Source organism: Lissotriton helveticus, unplaced genomic scaffold (genome assembly GCF_964261635.1).
Source record: "Lissotriton helveticus unplaced genomic scaffold, aLisHel1.1 SCAFFOLD_586, whole genome shotgun sequence".
Lineage (NCBI taxonomy): Eukaryota > Metazoa > Chordata > Amphibia > Caudata > Salamandridae > Lissotriton > Lissotriton helveticus.
Genome location: NW_027611895.1, coordinates 65623 through 89257, shown reverse-complemented (window position 1 = coordinate 89257; position 23635 = coordinate 65623). Strand labels below are relative to the sequence as shown.

The window sequence follows — 23635 nt, the reverse complement described above, 5'->3', positions numbered from 1 at the left end:
GACACTGGTTACAGACGTCCCACCCTTCAGGTCAGGCGGATCCTGAACCTGGCCTCCGAACCTCCGGTCTAAAACCTTTGGTGGAATAATTGCCTGGCACTCCAGGACTTCTAGGGACTCACACACCATCTCCCTGAGGCTGACACATGACTCATATGTCGAGTGACTGTCTGTCTGGCGTAGATCTCCCGTCCCCTGTCCATCTGACAGTGCGCGAAGATCCCCCAGAACAGAAGTGGTGTCACCATGGTCACTACACGGGAACTTAGCCCAACTGGGTAGTCCCTGACCCACTGGTTCTCCCACTGGGGAACACATCCCCCATTCACTCCTCACTTCGGACTTCTGTGCCCTCCCAACTGGAGTAGCACTGCCGGACACCAGAACCCCTGGAGCTCTATTTACAGATGCTCCAGGTCCTCTATACACTAGGTGATCTTCCTCAAATGGGCTAACAGGACAGCCTAGGTCCCCAACCTGGTGTTCCCTCAAGAAACCACCCAGGTTCTGAGACAGGGCTTCGGGCATCTGGGGACTCTCAGCCACCCACTGACTCCTGCTCCACTGAGCCAGGTAGTAAGCCTCTATACCCTTCTCGCTACCCTAGGACCTAGCTGGGCTACTCTGAACCTCTTCCACCACGCTGGGCTGGAAGATACCTGAACCACTACTTTTGGAATCACTCACCAAGCACTCTTCAGAACCCCTAGCACTTTACCAGCGCTCTGCTTCCTCTGCAAGCTTCCAAGGACTAAAGCATTCAAACCTCAATAGGTGCTGGCGCAACCCTGGACAAGAAATACTGAGCAACTGCTCTTTGAGGAACCTATTCACTGCTCCATCCAAATCCTGTTCCGGGGTAAACGTCAGCCAATCCATCATGGCATCACGACAGTCATCCAAAAAATACACCCAACGCTGGTGAGGGGGTTTCCTATGGGTCCTGAACTTCAACCTGTTTCCTCCTCTTGGGAACAAGGTACCATGTTATGTTATGTTATGTTATGTTACACTTTCTTATATAGCGCACGGCTGCCCCAGCAAAGGGGCGTCCTGGCGCTTGATCAGAAAAGAGAAAGCATACACAGCCAACAGAAAGAGCATAACACAACCAGCTACTGAGAGAAAAGGTGTGTCTTGATGGCCTTTCTAAAAGCTAAAAGGTCATTTAAACTCCGGATCTGCAGTGGTAGGGCGTTCCAGAGTTTTGCAGCCAGATAGCGGAAGGAACGCCCTCCCGATCGGGCTAACTTTACTCGAGGAACCACAGCCAAACACTGTCCCACCGATCTAAGAGCTCTACGAGGAGAATACCTCATCATCAAGGGGCAGAGCATGGGGGGTGAATCCATTTTCAAAATTTTAAAAGCTGAAATGGATTCTTTTGTCAATAGGAAGCCAGTGTAGCTTTGAGAGCGTATCAGTCACTGATTTGTACCGGGGAAGTCCAGTCAAGGCACGTGCCGCTGCATTCTGGACGCGTTTTAAACAAGCCTTCTCCGTCTGGTTAGTTCCCAGAAACAGAGAACTTGCGTAATCCAGTCGTGAAAGGATTGTGGATTGCACCACAAGCTGACGCGTAGGCGGATCAAAACATTTTAGTATTGGCCTTAGATTTCGCAAGATTCCAAACCACATGGCAGCAACTTTCTTTGTGTGGACAGCAAAACTTAGTGAGGAGTCGAACCAGACTCCTAGATTTTTAACTTCATTTTTTGGTTCTGGAGGGTTGCCAGGAATGTCTGGCCACCATTCCTCACCCCATGCTGCAGCATTTTTGCCGACTACCAGCACCTCCGTCTTGTCAGCATTAAGCTGAAGATAATTGGCCGTCAGCCATGCTGTTACTGCAGTAATTACAAAAAGGGGGTGGTGATGGACAGAGTATCTGAGTTAATCAGAACACTCCTACCCAGTCAACAGATCAGGGCTTGATCCATCACCGTTTTTTAGCTCACTGCACCATCCCAGTTCAGAACCTGGCTATATGCAAATTAGTCTGTCCCTGGCCCAGTGCATCATGGGAACAGGGCAGACCAAACTACCAAGCCAATTCTTCACTGGAAAGGAAACAAGCTTCCGGGGACCGGTTTCTGGCATTACAGCCGTCTTCGGCCCGGCTTGCTTGAATCCTGATGGTGCAATGAGCAAGGGACTCATGTCTGAGCATACCCTTCCACACTCATGGTGGCCAAAATAATTACAAAAAGGGGGTGGTGATGGACAGAGTATCTGAGTTAATCAGAACACTCCTACCCAGTCAACAGATCAGGGCTTGATCCATCACCGTTTTTTAGCTCACTGCACCATCCCAGTTCAGAACCTGGCTATATGCAAATTAGTCTGTCCCTGGCCCAGTGCATCATGGGAACAGGGCAGACCAAACTACCAAGCCAATTCTTCACTGGAAAGGAAACAAGCTTCCGGGGACCGGTTTCTGGCATTACAGCCGTCTTCGGCCCGGCTTGCTTGAATCCTGATGGTGCAATGAGCAAGGGACTCATGTCTGAGCATACCCTTCCACACTCATGGTGGCCAAAATAATTGCAAAAAGGGGGTGGTGATGGACAGAGTATCTGAGTTAATCAGAACACTCCTACCCAGTCAACAGATCAGGGCTTGATCCATCACCGTTTTTTAGCTCACTGCACCATCCCAGTTCAGAACCTGGCTATATGCAAATTAGTCTCTCCCTGGCCCAGTGCATCATGGGAACAGGGCAGACCAAACTACCAAGCCAATTCTTCACTGGAAAGGAAACAAGCTTCCGGGGACCGGTTTCTGGCATTACAGCCGTCTTCGGCCCGGCTTGCTTGAATCCTGATGGTGCAATGAGCAAGGGACTCATGTCTGAGCATACCCTTCCACACTCATGGTGGCCAAAATAATTACAAAAAGGGGGTGGTGATGGACAGAGTATCTGAGTTAATCAGAACACTCCTACCCAGTCAACAGATCAGGGCTTGATCCATCACCGTTTTTTAGCTCACTGCACCATCCCAGTTCAGAACCTGGCTATATGCAAATTAGTCTGTCCCTGGCCCAGTGCATCATGGGAACAGGGCAGACCAAACTACCAAGCCAATTCTTCACTGGAAAGGAAACAAGCTTCCGGGGACCGGTTTCTGGCATTACAGCCGTCTTCGGCCCGGCTTGCTTGAATCCTGATGGTGCAATGAGCAAGGGACTCATGTCTGAGCATACCCTTCCACACTCATGGTGGCCAAAATAATTACAAAAAGGGGGTGGTGATGGACAGAGTATCTGAGTTAATCAGAACACTCCTACCCAGTCAACAGATCAGGGCTTGATCCATCACCGTTTTTTAGCTCACTGCACCATCCCAGTTCAGAACCTGGCTATATGCAAATTAGCCTGTCCCTGGCCCAGTGCATCATGGGAACAGGGCATACCAAACTACCAAGCCAATTCTTCACTGGAAAGGAAACAAGCTTCAGGGGACCGGTTTCTGGCATTACAGCCATCTTCGGCCCGGCTTGCTTGAATCCTGATGGTGCAATGAGCAAGGGACTCATGTCTGAGCATACCCTTCCACACTCATGGTGGCCAAAATAATTACAAAAAGGGGGTGGTGATGGACAGAGTATCTGAGTTAATCAGAACACTCCTACCCAGTCAACAGATCAGGGCTTGATCCATCACCGTTTTTTAGCTCACTGCACCATCCCAGTTCAGAACCTGGCTATATGCAAATTAGTCTGTCCCTGGCCCAGTGCATCATGGGAACAGGGCAGACCAAACTACCAAGCCAATTCTTCACTGGAAAGGAAACAAGCTTCCGGGGACCGGTTTCTGGCATTACAGCCGTCTTCGGCCCGGCTTGCTTGAATCCTGATGGTGCAATGAGCAAGGGACTCATGTCTGAGCATACCCTTCCACACTCAGTAAGGCCCTGTTTGAAATTGTGTGCTTTTGCCCCGGCTTCGTCACTCAGCATCACCACCAGCTGAGTGTCGTCCGCGTATGAGACTATGGACAGGTCCCACCGCTTGGCGACCTCAGCCAATGGCTGGACATACAGATTAGAAAGTGTCGGGCTGAGCGCGGAGCCCTGGGGTACGCCTTGCTCGATGCTACATTCTTTAGACAGAAACGGTGGGGTGGAGACCCGAAAGGATCTACCGGTCAAAAAAGCTTTGAACCATGCCAGGGCTTGTCCCACAACCCCTGCCGTCTCCAGTCTATGTAGCAGAACCTCGTGTGACACCGTATCGAAGACAGCACTGAGATCTAATAAAATCAGAGCTGCCGTCTGCCCGGAATCCAAAATGGTCCGGAGGTGTTCTGTCACACTGAGAAGGGCAGTTTCCGTGCTGTGTCCAGCACGAAATCCGTGCTGGGAAGCATCCAGAATGTTATAAGAATGGAGATGTTGAGTCAGAACAGCATTGACATAGGACTCCCCAACCTTCGCAGGCCAAGGAAGCAACGAGATAGGTCTAAAGTTCTCCGGCCTAGTGGGGTCCAAGGTAGGTTTTTTAATAATGGGGGACACCCATGCCTGCTTCCAACTGGTAGGTATTATGGATGTAATAAACAAAGAGTTGATCAGAGTTCTTAATGGGTCAAGGACCAACGGATCAGTCTCTCTGAAATGTTCCGGTTTTAGGGGGTCTGCTGGAGAGCCAGATTTAACTTTTAGGCAAAGTCTAAGGAATTCCTCTCGATCCAGCTCCGGTATGATCCTAAGTTCATGTATGGGGCGGTTCGTAGGAGGAGTAAGGGTGGATGTGGCAGAGAAGGAACTATAAATTTTACTAATTTTGTCGACAAAAAAGGATGCCAGGTTATCACAGAATGTGTAAGAACTGGTAGCGTTAGTCGCCGCTTTCTTCACACTTAATTCCTTAAGAATTTTAAAGATAATCTTGGAAGGATTTTGGCTACCATTTATCTCTCTAGTATAATATGCAGCCCGGGTTCTACAAATCTGTCTGTGATACTTTTTTTGAATGCCGACATATAGAGTTTTCAACTCTGGTACATATGCCCTTTGCCATTTACGTTCGGCGATTTTACATTTTTTTTTTTTAGCTAAAAGCTTCTCATTAAACCATGGACTAGACTCCTGCACACGGGCTCTAATCCAGTCCGCCGGGATAAGGGTGTCCAGTGCCTGGTTAATCCAGTTATAAAATTTTCATAGGCCTGATTAGTGTCTTCACTATCCATAAAAGGATGTGCTTTAAGCAAGGCATGAAAGTCCTCTAGTTGCAATTTCCTCCAAGGACGTTTATATACTTTATGTGTTGGCCTTGGGGTGAAAGTGTCCGGACTGGGTAGGGACATAATCACCAACATATGATCAGTCCAGGTCATAGGAATGGGTGCTTTAGCAACTGCTTCCTCTAGGTTAGTGAAAATGGGGTCCAAAAGGTGACCCCCTTTATGTGTTGGGCCCCGTACCAATTGGCAGAGCTGGAATGCCGCTAGATCAGCAAGCAAGCTGCTGATTTTGTTATCGGTACACAGATCAAAATGAATGTTAAGGTCCCCAAAGATGGTAAAATTGGCGGCCCCTGCTACCAGGGAGCAGACTGTCTCCAAGAGAGTTCCTCATACGTGGGGAACTGGGAGTGGGACTTCTTGCACTTGGCTCTATATAGCTGCTACCACTGTACTCAACCCTCCTGGGGGAATCCAGAAAATTATAACTGCGCTCAGGGGACAATCTACCCTCCTGAGCTAATTTCTCTCTGGCAAAAAGGCCCTCTCAGCCTCCGCCATCCTCTCCTGCACCCCCAGCTGCGCTATCTCCTTGGCATGCTCTAACCTGAGGTCCTCCAAAGCCAGCTGGTGCTCCCTCTCTTCCCTCCTATCTACCCACTCCTCTGGGGACAGGGACAGGGAAAGGGATGGGGTGCTGCACCTGACACTGGACCCAGCAAGGGACTCCCTATCTATGGGGTCTTCACTATCTGCTGGCGCCCATGCACTGTCATCTTCTTCCTCTTCCTCAGACTCTTCAGGGCTCCCCACAGACCAACCACCCTCCTGGCGTGCGGCCCGGGCCCTATCTTCCTCACTGCGCTCAAGATCCCATTGACCCTTTTGCGATAGGATCAGGCTGTCCCTAAGCTTGGACTGGGTGTCTGACCCACCCACCTTTATGTCTCTCTCCTCACAGAACCTTACCAACTCTAACATACTGTATCTAAACAGACCACAGAAATCAAAAGCAGGCTCCATTTTGGCGGACGTTCTCGAGAAAAGTTTAACACAAGGAATCTAGGGGTCTGAGCTAAATCAGGAGTACACAATTCAAAAAATATTCAGCAAGCTCCCTATCCCAGAGAACTCACACTCACTTGTCTAGTGTCACACACCATTCATCCACACACAACCCCCCCTCGGACCGGTAAGGCAGTTTCTACCACCCATGATTTCTTAACCTGACTACACGTGACACAGGTACCAAACTCTGGGAGCGGGGCGGGGAACAAATGTACTGGACACTATTATGCTGCCACCACTGGATCTCACCCTTTGGTGAATCCAGAAAAACTCACACTGCACTTAGGGGATAGAAACCACCCAGAGCTGGCGACACCTAACTCACAGTGCACAAGAAACACATTTTCCAAGAAATTACTTTTAGCATAAACTTAAAAACAATAATCCCCAAAATGTGATCATCTAAAATGCAGAGTTTTGTGGTGTGGCCAGTTGTCACTGAGGTACAACGCAAACACAAATCCGGATCCCTTCCGCTGCGAACCAATGTTAGAAATGGGATTTCTGGTTGGCTAAGGCTTGCGCCAAAGCCAGGCAGAAACCATCACTCCCAAGTCAGGGCAAGGGAGTTACCCGCCAAAGACAACCCCTGCTCACCCTCTAGGTAACGTGGCGCGATCAGCAAGGCTAATCCCGGAGACTATGTAGGTTAAGTGTTTGCGCGTGCACCCAACAACAACACCCAAGGCCCACGACAAAGGAAACTCCACACAAGGTTATATGTAAAAATTGCCTTTGTATTATACCAAAACACATTAGATAAAAACACACACTTTACAATGTGCCAACAGACACGGGCAGAATTTACAGGGGATTATATACATGGGACAGGGCCATGTGGATCCCTGTCAGGAATAAGCACTTTTAGAACTAGAAATACTTTTAAAAATAGTACGTTGTGGATCATAGCATAATCACTGTAGCACAAAATAGTAAATGTAGCACACAACCAGTAACCACTGGTATAAAAAGGTAAGTACCACCTACGCAACCCTAACCACCTTAGGAGAATATTACGCAGGGAACCAGGACCTCACTAGCATACCTGTACTAGAAAGAACAACCACCTAAGTATCACAATACATGTAGGGGTATAAGCAAGAACACATTACACATGATGCATCACAACATTCAGAGGTGCAGCAAGGAACAATTGTGCAGAAATCACATTGGCAAGTAAAACACAAGTTGTGCAAGGTGCACATAGGCGCAACACTGGAATTGTCCCTCAGGCCAACTGAAATGTCAGGGCGGGCTGCGCAGGCAGCCAAGGACAAGCCTAAATGTGGCAGCTGCCCACTAAGTGCCGGGCAGCTGTAGTAGACAAGATGTGGCCAACACGGTGGAGCCTCTCAGGCTCTGGCCACCAAAGCACTTGTGAGCCTCGTGGCTCTAGATCACTGGGGGGGCGAGTGGGAGTGGCCCGCTGACTGCTGGGGCCACTCTATCACACCAGAAACGATGGACGATGCCCCCGATTACGTTGGAGTCCCTCACGGGTGACTCGAGAACAACTGGGGCGATGAGGAGCATCTCAGGCTCTAACACAAATATGCCCCCATGAGTCTCGTGGGCTCTCGAAACAACTATGGCGCCTTGAGCCTCTCGGGCTCTGGGACAACTGCGGCGCCTTGAGGAGCCTCTCAGGCTCTAGAAAACAAATGGGCACCTGGAGCCCTTCAGGCTTGCACTTTTGGGGGCTTCGCAGTGGAGGGGTTGGGCGGGCCCCGGCAAGGTGCCCCGATGCTCCCCCCTCCTCTGCAGGCACTCACCGGGTCTCGTCTCCGGCTCTGCGGCGGCTCTCCCCACTTCCCCTGTGGCCGCGGGCGGGGCTCCTTCCTCAGGGGAGCCTCGCTAGGCTTCAGACTCTTCGTGCAGCACTTCCCAGTGCGGGGTAGGCTCCCGCCTGGGCTTCCAGATGTCCCTTTGCCCCGCCCTCGGCCCGCCTGACTTCCGGCCGGGTGGCGGTGATGATTTCGTTCGCGGACACGGGACTTTCGAAATGCCGGGGGGCACCGGCCAAAGGGGTGAACGCGCTCCCTAGCGCTATAGGCCAAAATCAAGGTCCAAAATAGAAATAAAGCATAGGGGGCGGAGCCAGCATTGTGTGGGAAAGCCCAACCCTATTCAGGTCCCAGGTGCACCACTCCCTCACATCATCATGCTAATCTCAACACTCACCACCGGGGCAGACCCATCATGACTCATGGAGCCTGGCTCACCAGCCAGCTCCAGCCAATCACACGCCAGACACAAATTACACAAATATGCCAACTTCTAGAAGTGGCACTTCCACACTAGGCACAATCACGCTGCACACATCATTGTGCAGCATTTAATCACACAAGTCTGCACATACCAAACTCGCACCTGCACTCCCCATGCATCAAGAACTAACATGGATACATACATTCCCCAAGCATTCCTATGGGAGGGCAGGCTAATCTCACCACACGCACATAAAGTGCGCACGCACTTTCCACTGGGACACAGTGAAAGTACACAGAAGCAAAAAATCACTAACACCATGTCACACTTAAAAGCAAAAAGTTTTAGGGGTGACCCTGCCAGAAGGGCCAAGTCCAACAGCTTACCAGATGAGTTGTTTTTGAACCGTTTGTGGTGTCATGGAGTTCTTAAATACTGGCTGTGTTCTTGGAAGCTTTGGTGAGGGGGTTTGCCTGGCCTCTAACAGAAAATTGTGCAGGCCTTTGATCCCAGGTCTGGCCGCCAGGATGCTGGCCGAGTTGCTTTTAAATTGGCAACTGCAGTGAAATTTTTTAAAGCAACCAGCTATTTCAGTTATTGCACATGGGGTGAATGCATCCGGTTTTCTGCTGGCAGTTTTAGGCACCAGAATATGCCATTCAGACACATAACGCTTAATCGAACTCAGCATTTCCTGTGATATAGCATGCTGTCGCCCTACAGCTGGTGAGCTGTGTAACCAGAATTGACTGAAGAAGACACGACAGTCGGTGCCTGCACCAGTGATCATTATAACTAATTTTGAGAGACTGCCCGGCACAGGTTATAGTCATACAGGAGTCACACCTCCTCAAAGCTGATACAGTAGAGATTCTACAGAAAGAAAAATGGATAGACTTTTTTTTGGGTACAGACGAATCGGCGAATATCAGGGGAGTGCTTTTTATTTTCAAGAAGCAGGCCAAAGCTCAAATTGTGGAGTACAGGGAGGATAGGAGCGGTAGGTGGCTCATTTTAAGGGTTGTGCTGGATGGCCTTCCAAATACCCTGGTTGGTTATTACGGCCCAAACCAGGACGATCCCTCCTATTTGAACATCATATGTGACCACTTAGTAGCCTTTCATGACCCTGTAATTTGGGTGGGTGATTTTAATATTGTAATGGATCCAAAACTAGACAAGTCTGCTAATTCTAGGACCTGTGTTCTTATTAAATCTAAGCAAGATCTTTTAACAATAATGTCACAACTAGGTCTCGCAGATATATGGAGGGAAAGGGCAGGGGTTAAGTTAGGGGTTTCCTTTTGAAACCTTAAATATAAACATGTGTCAAGGATAGACTATGCTCTGTTCAGCTATAGCCTCAAAGATCTATTGATAGATATTTCGTACCTTCCCTCACATCTCTCTGATAATTCGGCCATCTCATTTATATTAAAAGTAGGCTACCAACAGACCTACGCCTCCTGGTCGTTTGACCGTACCATCCTTCTAGAAGGTGAGGAGATCATTTTTCTTCGATCAGAGACCCGGCATTTCTTGGAGGCCAATGTAGATACAGCTGACGTTCCCTCTATGTGGGACGCATTGAAAGCCTTCTGGAGGGGCTGTATTATAAGTCGATCCATGCAGTTGCGTTGTGGCTGTAGTAACGGCTGAGGTGTTTAACCCGCCGTGATGTATCCAGGCAAGTGCGTGGTGGCAATAGTAACGGGTGAGGTGTTTATCCTGGAGTGATGTATCCATGCAGGTGCGTTCTGCAGTAGTATCGCGTGAGGTGTTTAACCTGTAGTGATGTATATATGCAGGTGAGTTGCGGCAGTAGTAACGGGTGAGGTGTTTCACCTACTGTGATGTATCCATGCAGGTGCATGGTGGCAGTAGTAACGGGGGAGGTGTTTAACCCGCTGTGATGTATCGATGCAGGTGCGTTGTGGCAATAGTAACTGGCGAGTTGTTTAACCCGCTGTGATGTAGCCATGCAGGTGTGTAGTGGCAATAGTAACGGGCGAGTTGTTTAACCCGCTGTGATGTATCCATGCAGGTGCGTTGTGGCAGTAGTAACGGGTGAGGTGTTTAACCTGCTGTGATGTATCCATGCAGCTGGGTTGTGGCAGTAGTAACAGGTGAGGTGTTTAACCTGCTGTGATGTATCCATGCAGGTGCATTGTGGCAGTAGTAATGGGTGAGGTGTTTAACCCGCTGTGATTATCCATGCAGGTGCGTTGTAACTGTAGTAACGGGTGAGGTGCTTAACCTGCTGTGATACATCCATGCAGCTGAGTTGTAGCAGTAGTAACGGGTGAGGTGTTTAACCTGGAGTGATGTATCCATGCAGCTGCATTGTGGCAGTAGTAACGGGTGAGGTGTTTAACCCACTGTGATGTATCCATGCAGCTGCGTTGTGGCAGTAGTAACGGGTGAGGTGTTTAACCTGCTGGGATGTATCCATGCAGCTGCGTTGTGGCAGCAGTAACGGGTGAGGTGTTTAACCTGCTGTGATTTATCCAAGCAGGTGCGTTGTGGCAATAGTAGCGGGTGTGGTATTTAACCTGCTGTGATGTATCCATGCAAGTGTGTTGTGGCAATAGTAACGGGTGAGGTGTTTAACCCAGTGTGATGTATCCATGCAGCTGGTTGTGACAATAGTAACGGGTGAGGTGTTTAACCCGCTGTGATGTATCCATGCAGGTGCGTTGTGGCAGTAGTAGCGGGTAAGGTGTTTAGCCCGCTGTGATGTATCCATGCAGTTGCGTTGCGGCAGTAGTAACGGGTGAGGTGTTTAACCAGCTGTGATGTATCCATACAGCTGTGTTGTGACAGTAGTAATGGGTGAGGTGTTTAGCCCGCTGTGATGTATCCATGCAGCTGCGGTGTGGCAGTAGTAACCGGGGAGGTGTTTAACCCGCTGTGATGTATCCATGCAGCTGCGTTGTGGCAGTAGTAACGGGTGAGATGTTTAACCTGCTGTGATGTATCAATGCGAGTGCGTTGTGGCAGTAGTAACGAGTGAGGGGTTTAGCCTGCTGTGATGTATCCATGCAGGTGCGTTGTGTCAGTAGTAACGGGTGAAGTGTTTAACCCTCTGTGATATATCCATGCAGCTGCGTTGTGGCAATAGTAGCGGGTGAGTTGTTTAACCCGCTGTGATGTATCCATGCAGGTACGTTGTGGCAATAGTACCGGGTGAGGTGTTTAACCCGCCAGGATGTATCCATACAGGTGCGTTGTGGCTGTAGTAACGGGTGAGGTGTTTAACCCGCTGTGATGTATCCAGGCAGGTGCGTTGTGGCAATAGTAACGGGTGAGGTGTTTAACCTGGAGTGATGTATCCATGCAGGTGCGTTCTGCAGTAGTAACGGGTGAGGTGTTTAACCTGGAGTGATGTATACATGCAGGTGAGTTGCGGCAGTAGTAACGGGTGAGGTGTTTAACCTGCTGTGAAGTATCCATGCAGGTGCATTGTGACAGTAGTAACGGGTGAGGTGTTTAACCCGCTGTAATGTATCCATGCAGGTGCGTTGTGGCAATAGTAACGGGTGAGTTGTTTAACCCGCTGTGATGTAGCCATGCATGTGCGTAGTGGCAATAGTAACGGGCGAGTTGTTTAACCCGCTGTGATGTATCCATGCAGATGCGTTGTGGCAGTAGTAACGGGTGAGGTGTTTAACCTGCTGTGATGTATCCATGCAGCTGTGTTTTGGCAGTAGTAACAGGTGAGGTGTTTAACCCGCTGTGATGTATCCATGCAGGTGCCTTGTGGCAGTAGTAATGGGTGAGGTGTTTAACCGGCTGTGATTATCCATGCAGGTGCGTTGTGGCTGTAGTAACGGGTGAGGTGTTTATCCTGGAGTGTTGTATCCATGCAGGTGCAATTTGACAGTAGTAACGGGTGAGGGGCTTAACCTGCTGTGATGTATTCATGCAGCTACGTTGTGGCAGTAGTAATGGGTGAGGTGTTTAACCTGGAGTGATGTGTCCATGCAGATGCGTTGTGGCAGTAGTAACGGGTGAGGTGTTTAACCTAGAGTGATGTATTCATGCACGCGCGTTGTGACAGTAGTAACGGGTGAGGTGTTCAACCTAGAGTAATGTATCCATGCAGGTGCATTGCGGCAGTAGTAACGGGTAAAGTGTTTAACCCACTGTGATGTATCCATGCAGCTGCGTTGTGGCAGTAGTAACGGGTGAGGTGTTTAACCCGCTGTGATGTATCAATGCACCTGCGTTGTGACAGTAGTAATGGGTGAGGTGTTTAACCCGCTGTGATGTATCCATGCAGGTGCCTTGTGGCAGTAGTAATGGGTGAGGTGTTTAAGCCGCTGTGATTATCCATGCAGGTGCGTTGTGGCAGTAGTAACGGGTGAGGTGTTTATCCTGGAGTGATGTATCCATGCAGGTGCATTGTGACAGTAGTAACGGGTGAGGCGCTTAACCTGCTGTGATGTATCCATGCAGCTACGTTGTGGCAGTAGTAATGGGTGAGGTGTTTAACCTGGAGTGATGTATCCATGCAGAATCGTTGTGGCAGTAGTAACGGGTGAGGTGTTTAACCTAGAGTGATGTATCCATGCAGGCGCGTTGTGACAGTAGTAACGGCTGAGGTGTTTAAGCTAGAGTAATGTATCCATGCAGGTGCATTGCAGCAGTAGTAACGGGTAAAGTGTTTAACCCACTGTGATGTATCCATGCAGCTGCGTTGTGGCAGTAGTAACGGGTGAGGTGTTCCCGCTGTGATGTATCCATGCAGCTGCGTTGTGGCAGTAGTAACAGGTGAGGTGTTTAACCTGCTGTGATTTATCCAAGCAGGTGCGTTGTGGCAATAGAAACGGGTGTGGTATTTAACCTGCTGTGATGCATCCATGCAAGTGCGTTGTGGCAGTAGTAACGGGTGAGGTGTTTAACCCAGTGTGATGTATCCATGCAGCTGCGTTGTGGCAATAGTAACGGGTGAGGTGTTTAACCCGCTGTGATGTATTCATGCAGGTGCGTTGTGGCAATAGTAGCGGGTAAGGTGTTTAGGCCGCTGGGATGTATCCATGCAGCTGCGTTATGGCAGTAGGAACGGGTGAGGTGTTTAACCCGCTGTGATGTATCCATGCAGCTGCATTGAGGCAGCAGTAACGGGGTGAGGTGTTTAGCCCGCTGTGATGTATCCATGCAGCTGCAGTGTGGCAGTAGTAACGGGTGAGGTGTTTAACCCGCTGTGATGTATCCATGCAGCTGCGTTGTGGCAGTAGTAACGGGTGAGGTGTTTAACCTGCTGTGATGTATCAATGCAGTTGCATTATGGCAGTAGTAACGAGTGAGGTGTTTAGCCTGCTGTGATGTATCCATGCAGGTGCGTTGTGGCAGTAGTAACGGGTAACGTGTTTAGCCCGCTGTGATATATCCATGCAGCTGCGTTGTGGCATAAGTAACGGGTGAGGTGTTTAACCTGCTGTGATGTATCCATGCAGCTGCGTTGTGGCAGTAGTAACGGGTGAGGTGTTTAACCTGCTGTGATGTATCCATGCAGCTGTGTTTTGGCAGTAGTAACAGGTGAGGTGTTTAACCCGCTGTGATGTATCCATGCAGGTGCCTTGTGGCAGTAGTAATGGGTGAGGTGTTTAACCGGCTGTGATTATCCATGCAGGTGCGTTGTGGCAGTAGTAACGGGTGAGGTGTTTATCCTGGAGTGATGTATCCATGCAGGTGCAATTTGACAGTAGTAACGGGTGAGGGGCTTAACCTGCTGTGATGTATTCATGCAGCTACGTTGTGGCAGTAGTAATGGGTGAGGTGTTTAACCTGGAGTGATGTGTCCATGCAGATGCGTTGTGGCAGTAGTAACGGGTGAGGTGTTTAACCTAGAGTGATGTATTCATGCACGCGCGTTGTGACAGTAGTAACGGGTGAGGTGTTCAACCTAGAGTAATGTATCCATGCAGGTGCATTGCGGCAGTAGTAACGGGTAAAGTGTTTAACCCACTGTGATGTATCCATGCAGCTGCGTTGTGGCAGTAGTAACGGGTGAGGTGTTTAACCCGCTGTGATGTATCCATGCAGCTGCGTTGTGACAGTAGTAATGGGTGAGGTGTTTAACCCGCTGTGATGTATCCATGCAGGTGCCTTGTGGCAGTAGTAATGGGTGAGGTGTTTAACCCGCTGTGATTATCCATGCAGGTGCATTGTGGCAGTAGTAACGGGTGAGGTGTTTATCCTGGAGTGATGTATCCATGCAGGTGCATTGTGACAGTAGTAACGGGTGAGGCGCTTAACCTGCTGTGATGTATCCATGCAGCTACGTTGTGGCAGTAGTAATGGGTGAGGTGTTTAACCTGGAGTGATGTATCCATGCAGATGCGTTGTGGCAGTAGTAACGGGTGAGGTGTTTAACCTAGAGTGATGTATCCATGCAGGCGCGTTTGTGACAGTAGTAACGGCTGAGGTGTTTAACCTAGAGTGATGTATCCATGCAGGTGCATTGCAGCAGTAGTAACGGGTAAAGTGTTTAACCCACTGTGATGTATCCATGCAGCTGCGTTGTGGCAGTAGTAACGGGTGAGGTGTTCCCGCTGTGATGTATCCATGCAGCTGCGTTGTGGCAATAGAAACGGGTGTGGTATTTAACCTGCTGTGATGCATCCATGCAAGTGCGTTGTGGCAATAGTAACGGGTGAGGTGTTTAACCCAGTGTGATGTATCCATGCAGCTGCGTTGTGGCAATAGTAACGGGTGAGGTGTTTAACCCGCTGTGATGTATTCATGCAGGTGCGTTGTGGCAATAGTAGCGGGTAAGGTGTTTAGGCCGCTGGGATGTATCCATGCAGCTGCGTTGTGGCAGTAGGAACGGGTGAGGTGTTTAACCCGCTGTGATTTATCCAAGCAGGTGCGTTGTGGCAATAGAAACGGGTGTGGTATTTAACCTGCTGTGATGCATCCATGCAAGTGCGTTGTGGCAATAGTAACGGGTGAGGTGTTTAACCCAGTGTGATGTATCCATGCAGCTGCGTTGTGGCAATAGTAACGGGTGAGGTGTTTAACCCGCTGTGATGTATTCATGCAGGTGCGTTGTGGCAATAGTAGCGGGTAAGGTGTTTAGGCCGCTGGGATGTATCCATGCAGCTGCGTTGTGGCAGTAGGAACGGGTGAGGTGTTTAACCCGCTGTGATGTATCCATGCAGCTGCATTGAGGCAGTAGTAACGGGGTGAGGTGTTTAGCCCGCTGTGATGTATCCATGCAGCTGCAGTGTGGCAGTAGTAACGGGTGAGGTGTTTAACTCGCTGTGATGTATCCATGCAGCTGCGTTGTGGCAGTAGTAACGGGTGAGGTGTTTAACCTGCTGTGATGTATCAATGCAGTTGCATTATGGCAGTAGTAACGAGTGAGGTGTTTAGCTTGCTGTGATGTATCCATGCAGGTGCGTTGTGGCAGTAGTAACGGGTAACGTGTTTAACCCGCTGTGATATATCCATGCAGCTGCGTTGTGGCATAAGTAACGGGTGAGGTGTTTAACCTGCTGTGATGTATCCATGCAGCTGCGTTGTGGCAGTAGTAAGGGGTGAGGTATTTAACCCTCTGTGATGTATCCAGGCAAGTGTGTTGTAGCAATAGTAATGGGTGAGGTGTTTAACCCGCTGTGATGTATCCATGTATGTGCGTTGTAGCAGTAGTAACGGGTGGGACGTTTAACCCGCTGTGATGTATCCAGGCCGGTGCATTGTGGCAATAATAACGGGTGAGGTGTTTAACTCGCTGTGATGTACCCAGGCAGCTGCGTTGTGGCAGTAGTAACGGGTGAAGTGTTTAACCCCCTGTGATGTATCCATGCAGCTGCGTTGTGGCAGTAGTGACGGGTGACGTGTTTAACCTGGAGTGATGTATTCATGCAGCTGCGTTGTGGCAGTAGTAACGGGTGAGGTGTTTAACCTGCTGTGATGTATCCATGAAGCTTCGTTGTGGCAGTAGTAACGGGTGAGGTGTTTAATCAGCTGTGATGTATCCATGCAGGTGCGTTGTGGCAATAGTAACTGGTGAGGTTTTAGCCTGCTCTGATGTATCCAGGCAGCTGCGTTGTGGCAATAGTAACGGGTGAGGTGTTTAACCCGCTGTGATGTATCCATGCAGCTGCGTTGTGACAGTAGTAACGGGTGAGGTGTTTAGCCCGCTGTGATGTATCCATGCAGCTGCGGTGTGGCAGTAGTAACGGGTGAGGTGTTTAGCCCGCTGTGATGTATCCATGCAGCTGCGTTGTGGCAGTAGTAACGGGTGAGGTGTTTAACCCGCTGTGATGTATCCATGCAGCTGCGTTGTGCAGTAGTAACGGGTGAGGTGTTTAACCTGCTGTGATGTATCCATGCAGCTGCGTTGTGACAGTAGTAACGGGTGAGGTGTTTAGCCCGCTCTGATGTATCCATGCAGCTGCGGTGTGGCAGTAGTAACGGGTGAGGTGTTTAACCCGCTGTGATGTATCCATGCAGCTGCGTTGTGGCAGTAGTGACGGGTGAGGTGTTTAACCTGCTGTGATGTATCAATGCAGGTGCGTTGTGGCAGTAGTAACGGGTGAGGTGTTTAACCTGCTGTGATGTATCCATGCAGCTGCATTGTGGCAGTAGTAACGGGTGAGGTGTTTAATCAGCTGTGATGTATCCATGCAGGTGCGTTGTAGCAATAGTAACTGGTGAGGTGTTTAGCCTGCTCTGATGTATCCAGGCAGGTACGTTGTGGCAATAGTAACGGGTGAGGTGTTTAACCCGCTGTGATGTATCCATGCAGGTGCGTTGTGGCAGTAGTGGCGGGTAATGTGTTTAGCCCGCTGTGATGTATCCATGCAGCTGCATTGTGGCCGTAGTAACGGGTGAGGTGTTTAACCCGCTGTGATGTATCCATGCAGCTCCGTTGTGGCAGTAGTAACGGGTGAGGTGTTTAACCCGCTGTGATGTATTCATGCAGCTGCGTTGTGACAGTAGTAACGGGTGAGGTGTTTAGCCCGCTGTGATGTATCCATGCAGCTGCGGTGTGGCAGTAGTAACGGGTGAGGTGTTTAACCTGCTGTGATGTATCCATGCAGCTGCGTTGTGGCAGTAGTAACGGGTGAGGTGTTTAGCCTTTTGTGATGTATCCATGCAGGTGCGTTGTGGCAGTAGTAACAAGTGAGGTGTTTAGCCTGCTGTGATGTATCTATGCAGGTGCGTTGTGGCAGTAGTAACGGGTGAGGTGTTTAACCCGCTGTGATATATCCATGCAGCTGCGTTGTGGCATAAGTAACTGGTGAGGTGTTTAACCCTCTGTGATGTATCCAGGCAAGTGCGTTGTGGCAATAGTAACGGGTGAGGTGTTTAACCCGCTGTGATGTATCCATGTATGTGCGTTGTAGCAGTAGTAACGGGTGAGATGTTTAACCTGCTGTGATGAATCCATGCAGGTGCGTTGTGGCAGTAGTAACGGGTGAGGTGTTTAACTCGCTGTGATGAACCCAGGCAGCTGCGTTGTGGCAGTAGTAACGGGTGAAGTGTTTAACCCCCTGTGATGTATCCATGCCGGTGCATTGTGGCAATAATAACGGGTGAGGTGTTTAACTCGCTGTGATGTACCCAGGCAGCTGCGTTGTGGCAGTAGTAACGGGTGAAGTGTTTAACCCCCTGTGATGTATCCATGCAGCTGCGTTGTGGCAGTAGTGACGGGTGACGTGTTTAACCTGGAGTGATGTATTCATGCAGCTGCGTTGTGGCAGTAGTAACGGGTGAGGTGTTTAACCTGCTGTGATGTATCCATGAAGCTTCGTTGTGGCAGTAGTAACGGGTGAGGTGTTTAATCAGCTGTGATGTATCCATGCAGGTGCGTTGTGGCAATAGTAACTGGTGAGGTTTTAGCCTGCTCTGATGTATCCAGGCAGCTGCGTTGTGGCAATAGTAACGGGTGAGGTGTTTAACCCGCTGTGATGTATCCATGCAGCTGCGTTGTGACAGTAGTAACGGGTGAGGTGTTTAGCCCGCTGTGATGTATCCATGCAGCTGCGGTGTGGCAGTAGTAACGGGTGAGGTGTTTAGCCCGCTGTGATGTATCCATGCAGCTGCGTTGTGGCAGTAGTAACGGGTGAGGTGTTTAACCCGCTGTGATGTATCCATGCAGCTGCGTTGTGCAGTAGTAACGGGTGAGGTGTTTAACCTGCTGTGATGTATCCATGCAGCTGCGTTGTGACAGTAGTAACGGGTGAGGTGTTTAGCCCGCTCTGATGTATCGATGCAGCTGCGGTGTGGCAGTAGTAACGGGTGAGGTGTTTAACCCGCTGTGATGTATCCATGCAGCTGCGTTGTGGCAGTAGTGACGGGTGAGGTGTTTAACCTGCTGTGATGTATCAATGCAGGTGCGTTGTGGCAGTAGTAACGGGTGAGGTGTTTAACCTGCTGTGATGTATCCATGCAGCTGCATTGTGGCAGTAGTAACGGGTGAGGTGTTTAATCAGCTGTGATGTATCCATGCAGGTGCGTTGTAGCAATAGTAACTGGTGAGGTGTTTAGCCTGCTCTGATGTATCCAGGCAGGTACGTTGTGGCAATAGTAACGGGTGAGGTGTTTAACCCGCTGTGATGTATCCATGCAGGTGCGTTGTGGCAGTAGTGGCGGGTAATGTGTTTAGCCCGCTGTGATGTATCCATGCAGCTGCATTGTGGCCGTAGTAACGGGTGAGGTGTTTAACCCGCTGTGATGTATCCATGCAGCTCCGTTGTGGCAGTAGTAACGGGTGAGGTGTTTAACCCGCTGTGATGTATTCATGCAGCTGCGTTGTGACAGTAGTAACGGGTGAGGTGTTTAGCCCGCTGTGATGTATCCATGCAGCTGCGGTGTGGCAGTAGTAACGGGTGAGGTGTTTAACCTGCTGTGATGTATCCATGCAGCTGCGTTGTGGCAGTAGTAACGGGTGAGGTGTTTAGCCTGCTGTGATGTATCCATGCAGGTGCGTTGTGGCAGTAGTGACGGGTGAGGTGTTTAACCTGCTGTGATGTATCAATGCAGGTGCGTTGTGGCAGTAGTAACGGGTGAGGTGTTTAACCCGCTGTGATATATCCATGCAGCTGCGTTGTGGCATAAGTAACTGGTGAGGTGTTTAACCCTCTGTGATGTATCCAGGCAAGTGCGTTGTGGCAATAGTAACGGGTGAGGTGTTTAACCCGCTGTGATGTATCCATGTATGTGCGTTGTAGCAGTAGTAACGGGTGAGATGTTTAACCTGCTGTGATGAATCTATGCAGGTGCGTTGTGGCAGTAGTAACGGGTGAGGTGTTTAACTCGCTGTGATGAACCCAGGCAGCTGCGTTGTGGCAGTAGTAACGGGTGAAGTGTTTAACCCCCTGTGATGTATCCATGCAGCTGCATTGTGGCTGTAGTAACGGGTGAGGTGTTTAGCCTGCTCTGATGTATCCATGCAGCTGTGTTGTGTCAGTAGTAACAGGTGAGGTGTTAAATCAGCTGTGAAGTATCCATGCAGGTGCGTTGTGGCAATAGTAACTGGTGAGGTGTTTAGCCTTCTCTGATGTATCCAGGCAGGTGCGTTGTGGCAATAGTAACGGGTGAGGTGCTTAACCTGCTGTGATGTATCCATGCAGGTGAGTTGTGGCAATAGTAACGGGTGAGGTGTTTAACCTGCTGTGTTGTATCCATTGCAGGTGCATTGTGGCAGTAGTAACGGGTGAGGCGTTTAACCTGGAGTGATGTATCCATGCAGGTGCGTTGTGACAGTAGTAACGTGTGAGGTGTTTAACCCGCTGTGATGTATCCATGCAGGTGCGTTGTGGCAATAGCAACGGGTGAGGTGTTTAACCCGCTGTGATGTATCCAGGCAGGTGCGTTGTGGCAGTAGTAACGGGTGAGGCGTTTAACCTGGAGTGATGTATCCATGCAGGTGCGTTGTGACAGTAGTAACGTGTGAGGTGTTTAACCCGCTGTGATGTATCCATGCAGGTGCGTTGTGGCAATAGCAACGGGTGAGGTGTTTAACCCGCTGTGATGTATCCAGGCAGGTGCGTTGTGGCAGTAGTAACAGGTGAGGTGGGCAGAGGAGGTGAGGCCTGTCCAGGGGTGAAGAAGACGAGAGGCATGTCCAGGGATGCAGAGGAGGTTTGGCCTGTCCAGGGATGCAGAGGGGGTGAGGCCTGTCCAGGGGGTGCAGAGGAAGTGAGGACTGTCCAGGGGGAGCAGAGGAGGTGAGCCGTGTCATGGGGTTGCAGAGGAAGAGATGCCTGTCCATGGGAGAAGAGTAGGTGAGGGCTGTCCAAGGGTCAGAGGAGGTGATGCCAGTCCATGGGTACAGAGGAGGTGAGGCCTGCACAGGGGGTGCAGAGAAGGTGAACCCTGTCCAGGGGTGCAGAGGAGGATAGGCCTATCCAGGGGCGCAGTGGAGGTGAGGCCTGTCCAGGGGTCATATGCAGTGAGGCCTGTCCAGGGGTGCAGAGGAGGAAAGTTCAGTCCAGTGGTACGGAGGAGGTGAGGCCTGTCTAGGGGTGCAGAGGAGGAGAGGCCTGTTCATGGATGCAGAGGAGGTGTGGCCTGTCCAGGGTTGCAGAGGAGGTGAGTCCGGTCCAGGGGGAGGAGAGGAGGTGAGGCCTGTCCAGGGGGAGGAGAGGAGGTGAGGCCTGTCCTGGGGGAGCAGAGGAGGTGAGTCCTGTCCAGGTTGAGCAGTGGAGGTTAGGCTTGTCCAGGAGGAGCAGAGGAGGTGAGGCCTGTCCAGGAGGAGCAGAGGAGGTGAGGCCTGTCCTGGGGGCAGAGGAGGTGAGGCCTGTCCAGGGGGAGGAAAGGAGGTGAGGTCTGTCCTGGGGGAGTAGAGGAGGTGAGGCCTGTCCAGGTTGAGCAGTGGAAGTGAGGCCTGTCCAGGAGGAGCAGAGGAGGCGAGGCCTGTCCTGGGGGCAGAGGAGGTGAGGCCTGTCTAGGGGATTGATGCAGCGCTCCTCCGGAAATGATTTCTAAAACTTACCCACCTTTCTCTGAAGTACCAAATCATTCATTTTCTCTACAGTGGGGCCCATAACACTGCGAGCTACTCATAAAACACATTCACGCTACTTCATGGATCAGTGAGATTCAAAGGAGAGCGGCTGTATCATAGTGGAGTGCCTAAACCAAATCTAAATATTTATACTATTTACAACTGCAGTTTAAATGCATTTTACCATGGTTTTATTAACAAGACAATTAATTAGAGACGCCACCATCCTGGTGATGGATCAGCTAGTCAAAAATTAGGCGTAGGAAAATACAAGACCAGCTTAATTCTCCATTTAACCAAATTTTATTTTACTATAAGATTAGCATGTCTATCAATGTATTCTTTAATTTTATTTCTTTATTCAAAATGTAAGCAAAGATTTAGTTCAAAAACATTTATTTCAGAAAAATTAGAAATAGACATTTATTATTAAAGCAAAGGACATGATTTAGCAAAGACAAATAGTTCCCAAAAATTCATTCTCTATCTTCCTAACAACCTTCCTTGCCTAAACAGCTCTATTTCAAATCATGCTAAGTCCAAAAATTAAGAATAAATAACAAAGTCCTTATGCATTAGAATTCAATCAGCAGTCCAACAGCATCTCAGGAGGAAATCGAGAAAGGGTTTTTTCTTAAGTAAAATCAGGGGTTTTTATGCACTATTTTCTCTAACTCTATCCAAATAAAAGTATCTGTCATCGAAAACTCAAAATTTGATTGGACAATTCCGAGGGTGGATGAGCATCACCTCATCGTTACAAAATTCAACTTGTGCAGTTTCAGCAGATCTTAAAGAAGCTATTGTCTTTGTCAGTGTCCGTCACAGTCATGTCCGCAACTCGCAATATAGCCGACAATTCCCACGTTATACAATGGTGAAGCAAAAAGATTTTTGGCAGCCAACAGGGTTTCCATGGCAGTCTGTCCTTGAACTGACTCCCTTGCAGGCTCAGGCAGCTCGCATTCAATCCTGCTAAAAGTGCACATGCGCATTCCGGCTCTCACTCGCAGTTTGGTACTGCAGCCATTTTGTGTGTAGGCCTCACAGGCCAAAACGGGAACTATCATAGAAATAAACACAAATAAACGTAATTATAGAAATGTAGCCTTTCTGTTTACCTCCCCCCTTACTAAGGTTTCCCTGTTAATTGTTACCTAGCAAATAAGCGAAATGTACGCGTTTTATACTCACTTATCCTTTTTCTCGATGCCACAATTACATAGACAAAAGCACATTCATGCCGTTTTTATTATTTCGAAAGTTTTGTATTAGTCTCACAACATGACAACAACATTGATTAGTCAGTTATATCTTGCCATTCAAGCAGATTAGTACTCCCACATGTATTTGTGTGTGCACATTATACTATTGTTGATTAGTTAAACCACCTCACACAATTAATAAAGATTACTATTATGAAGTAAGGACTTCACGAGGGTATACAACATTTTGTAACTCCAGCTCGCTCCATCAGGGTGCACAGGAGGTAGGCCTGTCCTGGGGTACAGAGGAGGAGAGGCCTGTCCAGGGGTGCAGGGAAGATGCCTCTCCAGCGGGATCTGGGGAGGTGAGGCCTATCCAGGGGGTGCAGATGAGGTTAGCCTGTCCAGGGGGTCCAGAGTTGGTGAGGCCAGTCTAGGTGTGCAGAGGAGGTGAGGCCTGTCCTGAGGGGTGCAGGGAAGATGCCTCTTCAGCGGGAGCTGGGGAGGTGAGGCCTATCCAGGGGGTGCAGATGAGGTTAGCCTGTCCAGGGGGTCCAGAGTTGGTGAGGCCAGTCTAGGTGTGCAGAGGAGGTGAGGCCTGTCCTGGGGAGAAGAGGAGCTGAGCATGAGGAGGTGAGCCTGTTTAAGGTGTTGCAGAGGAGGAGAGTCCTGTCCAAGGGGGTGCAGAGGAGATGAATCCTGTCCAAGGGGTTGCAGAGGAGGTGAGGCCTGTCCAGGGGGTGCAGAGGAGGTGAGGCCTGTTGTCAAGGGTTGTGTTTACTGACAGTGCAGACACTCCAAGGAGCAGAACGATGAGATTTTCCAAATTCCACCACTGGTTTTCCCACAGCCATCAACTGAAGAGTTAACTAGTGGCCGTGCGAACCCAGTTGGGGGAAAGGGTAATGGGACAGAGAAGAGGCTGCCTGACCTTCTGGCTCTTCCACTCTACTTCTTCCTTTCTGCCATACTCCGTTTTATTCCTTTCTTACTCCCTCTCTAT

At 49.7% G+C, this 23635-nt stretch overlaps 1 protein-coding gene across 1 annotated transcript in view; it reads left to right on the top strand.

Moving 5' to 3' along the window:
* LOC144807228 (uncharacterized) overlaps nt 1-23635 on the top strand; it is a 170475-nt gene that overhangs the window by 123748 nt on the left and 23092 nt on the right. The window lies entirely within an intron of this gene.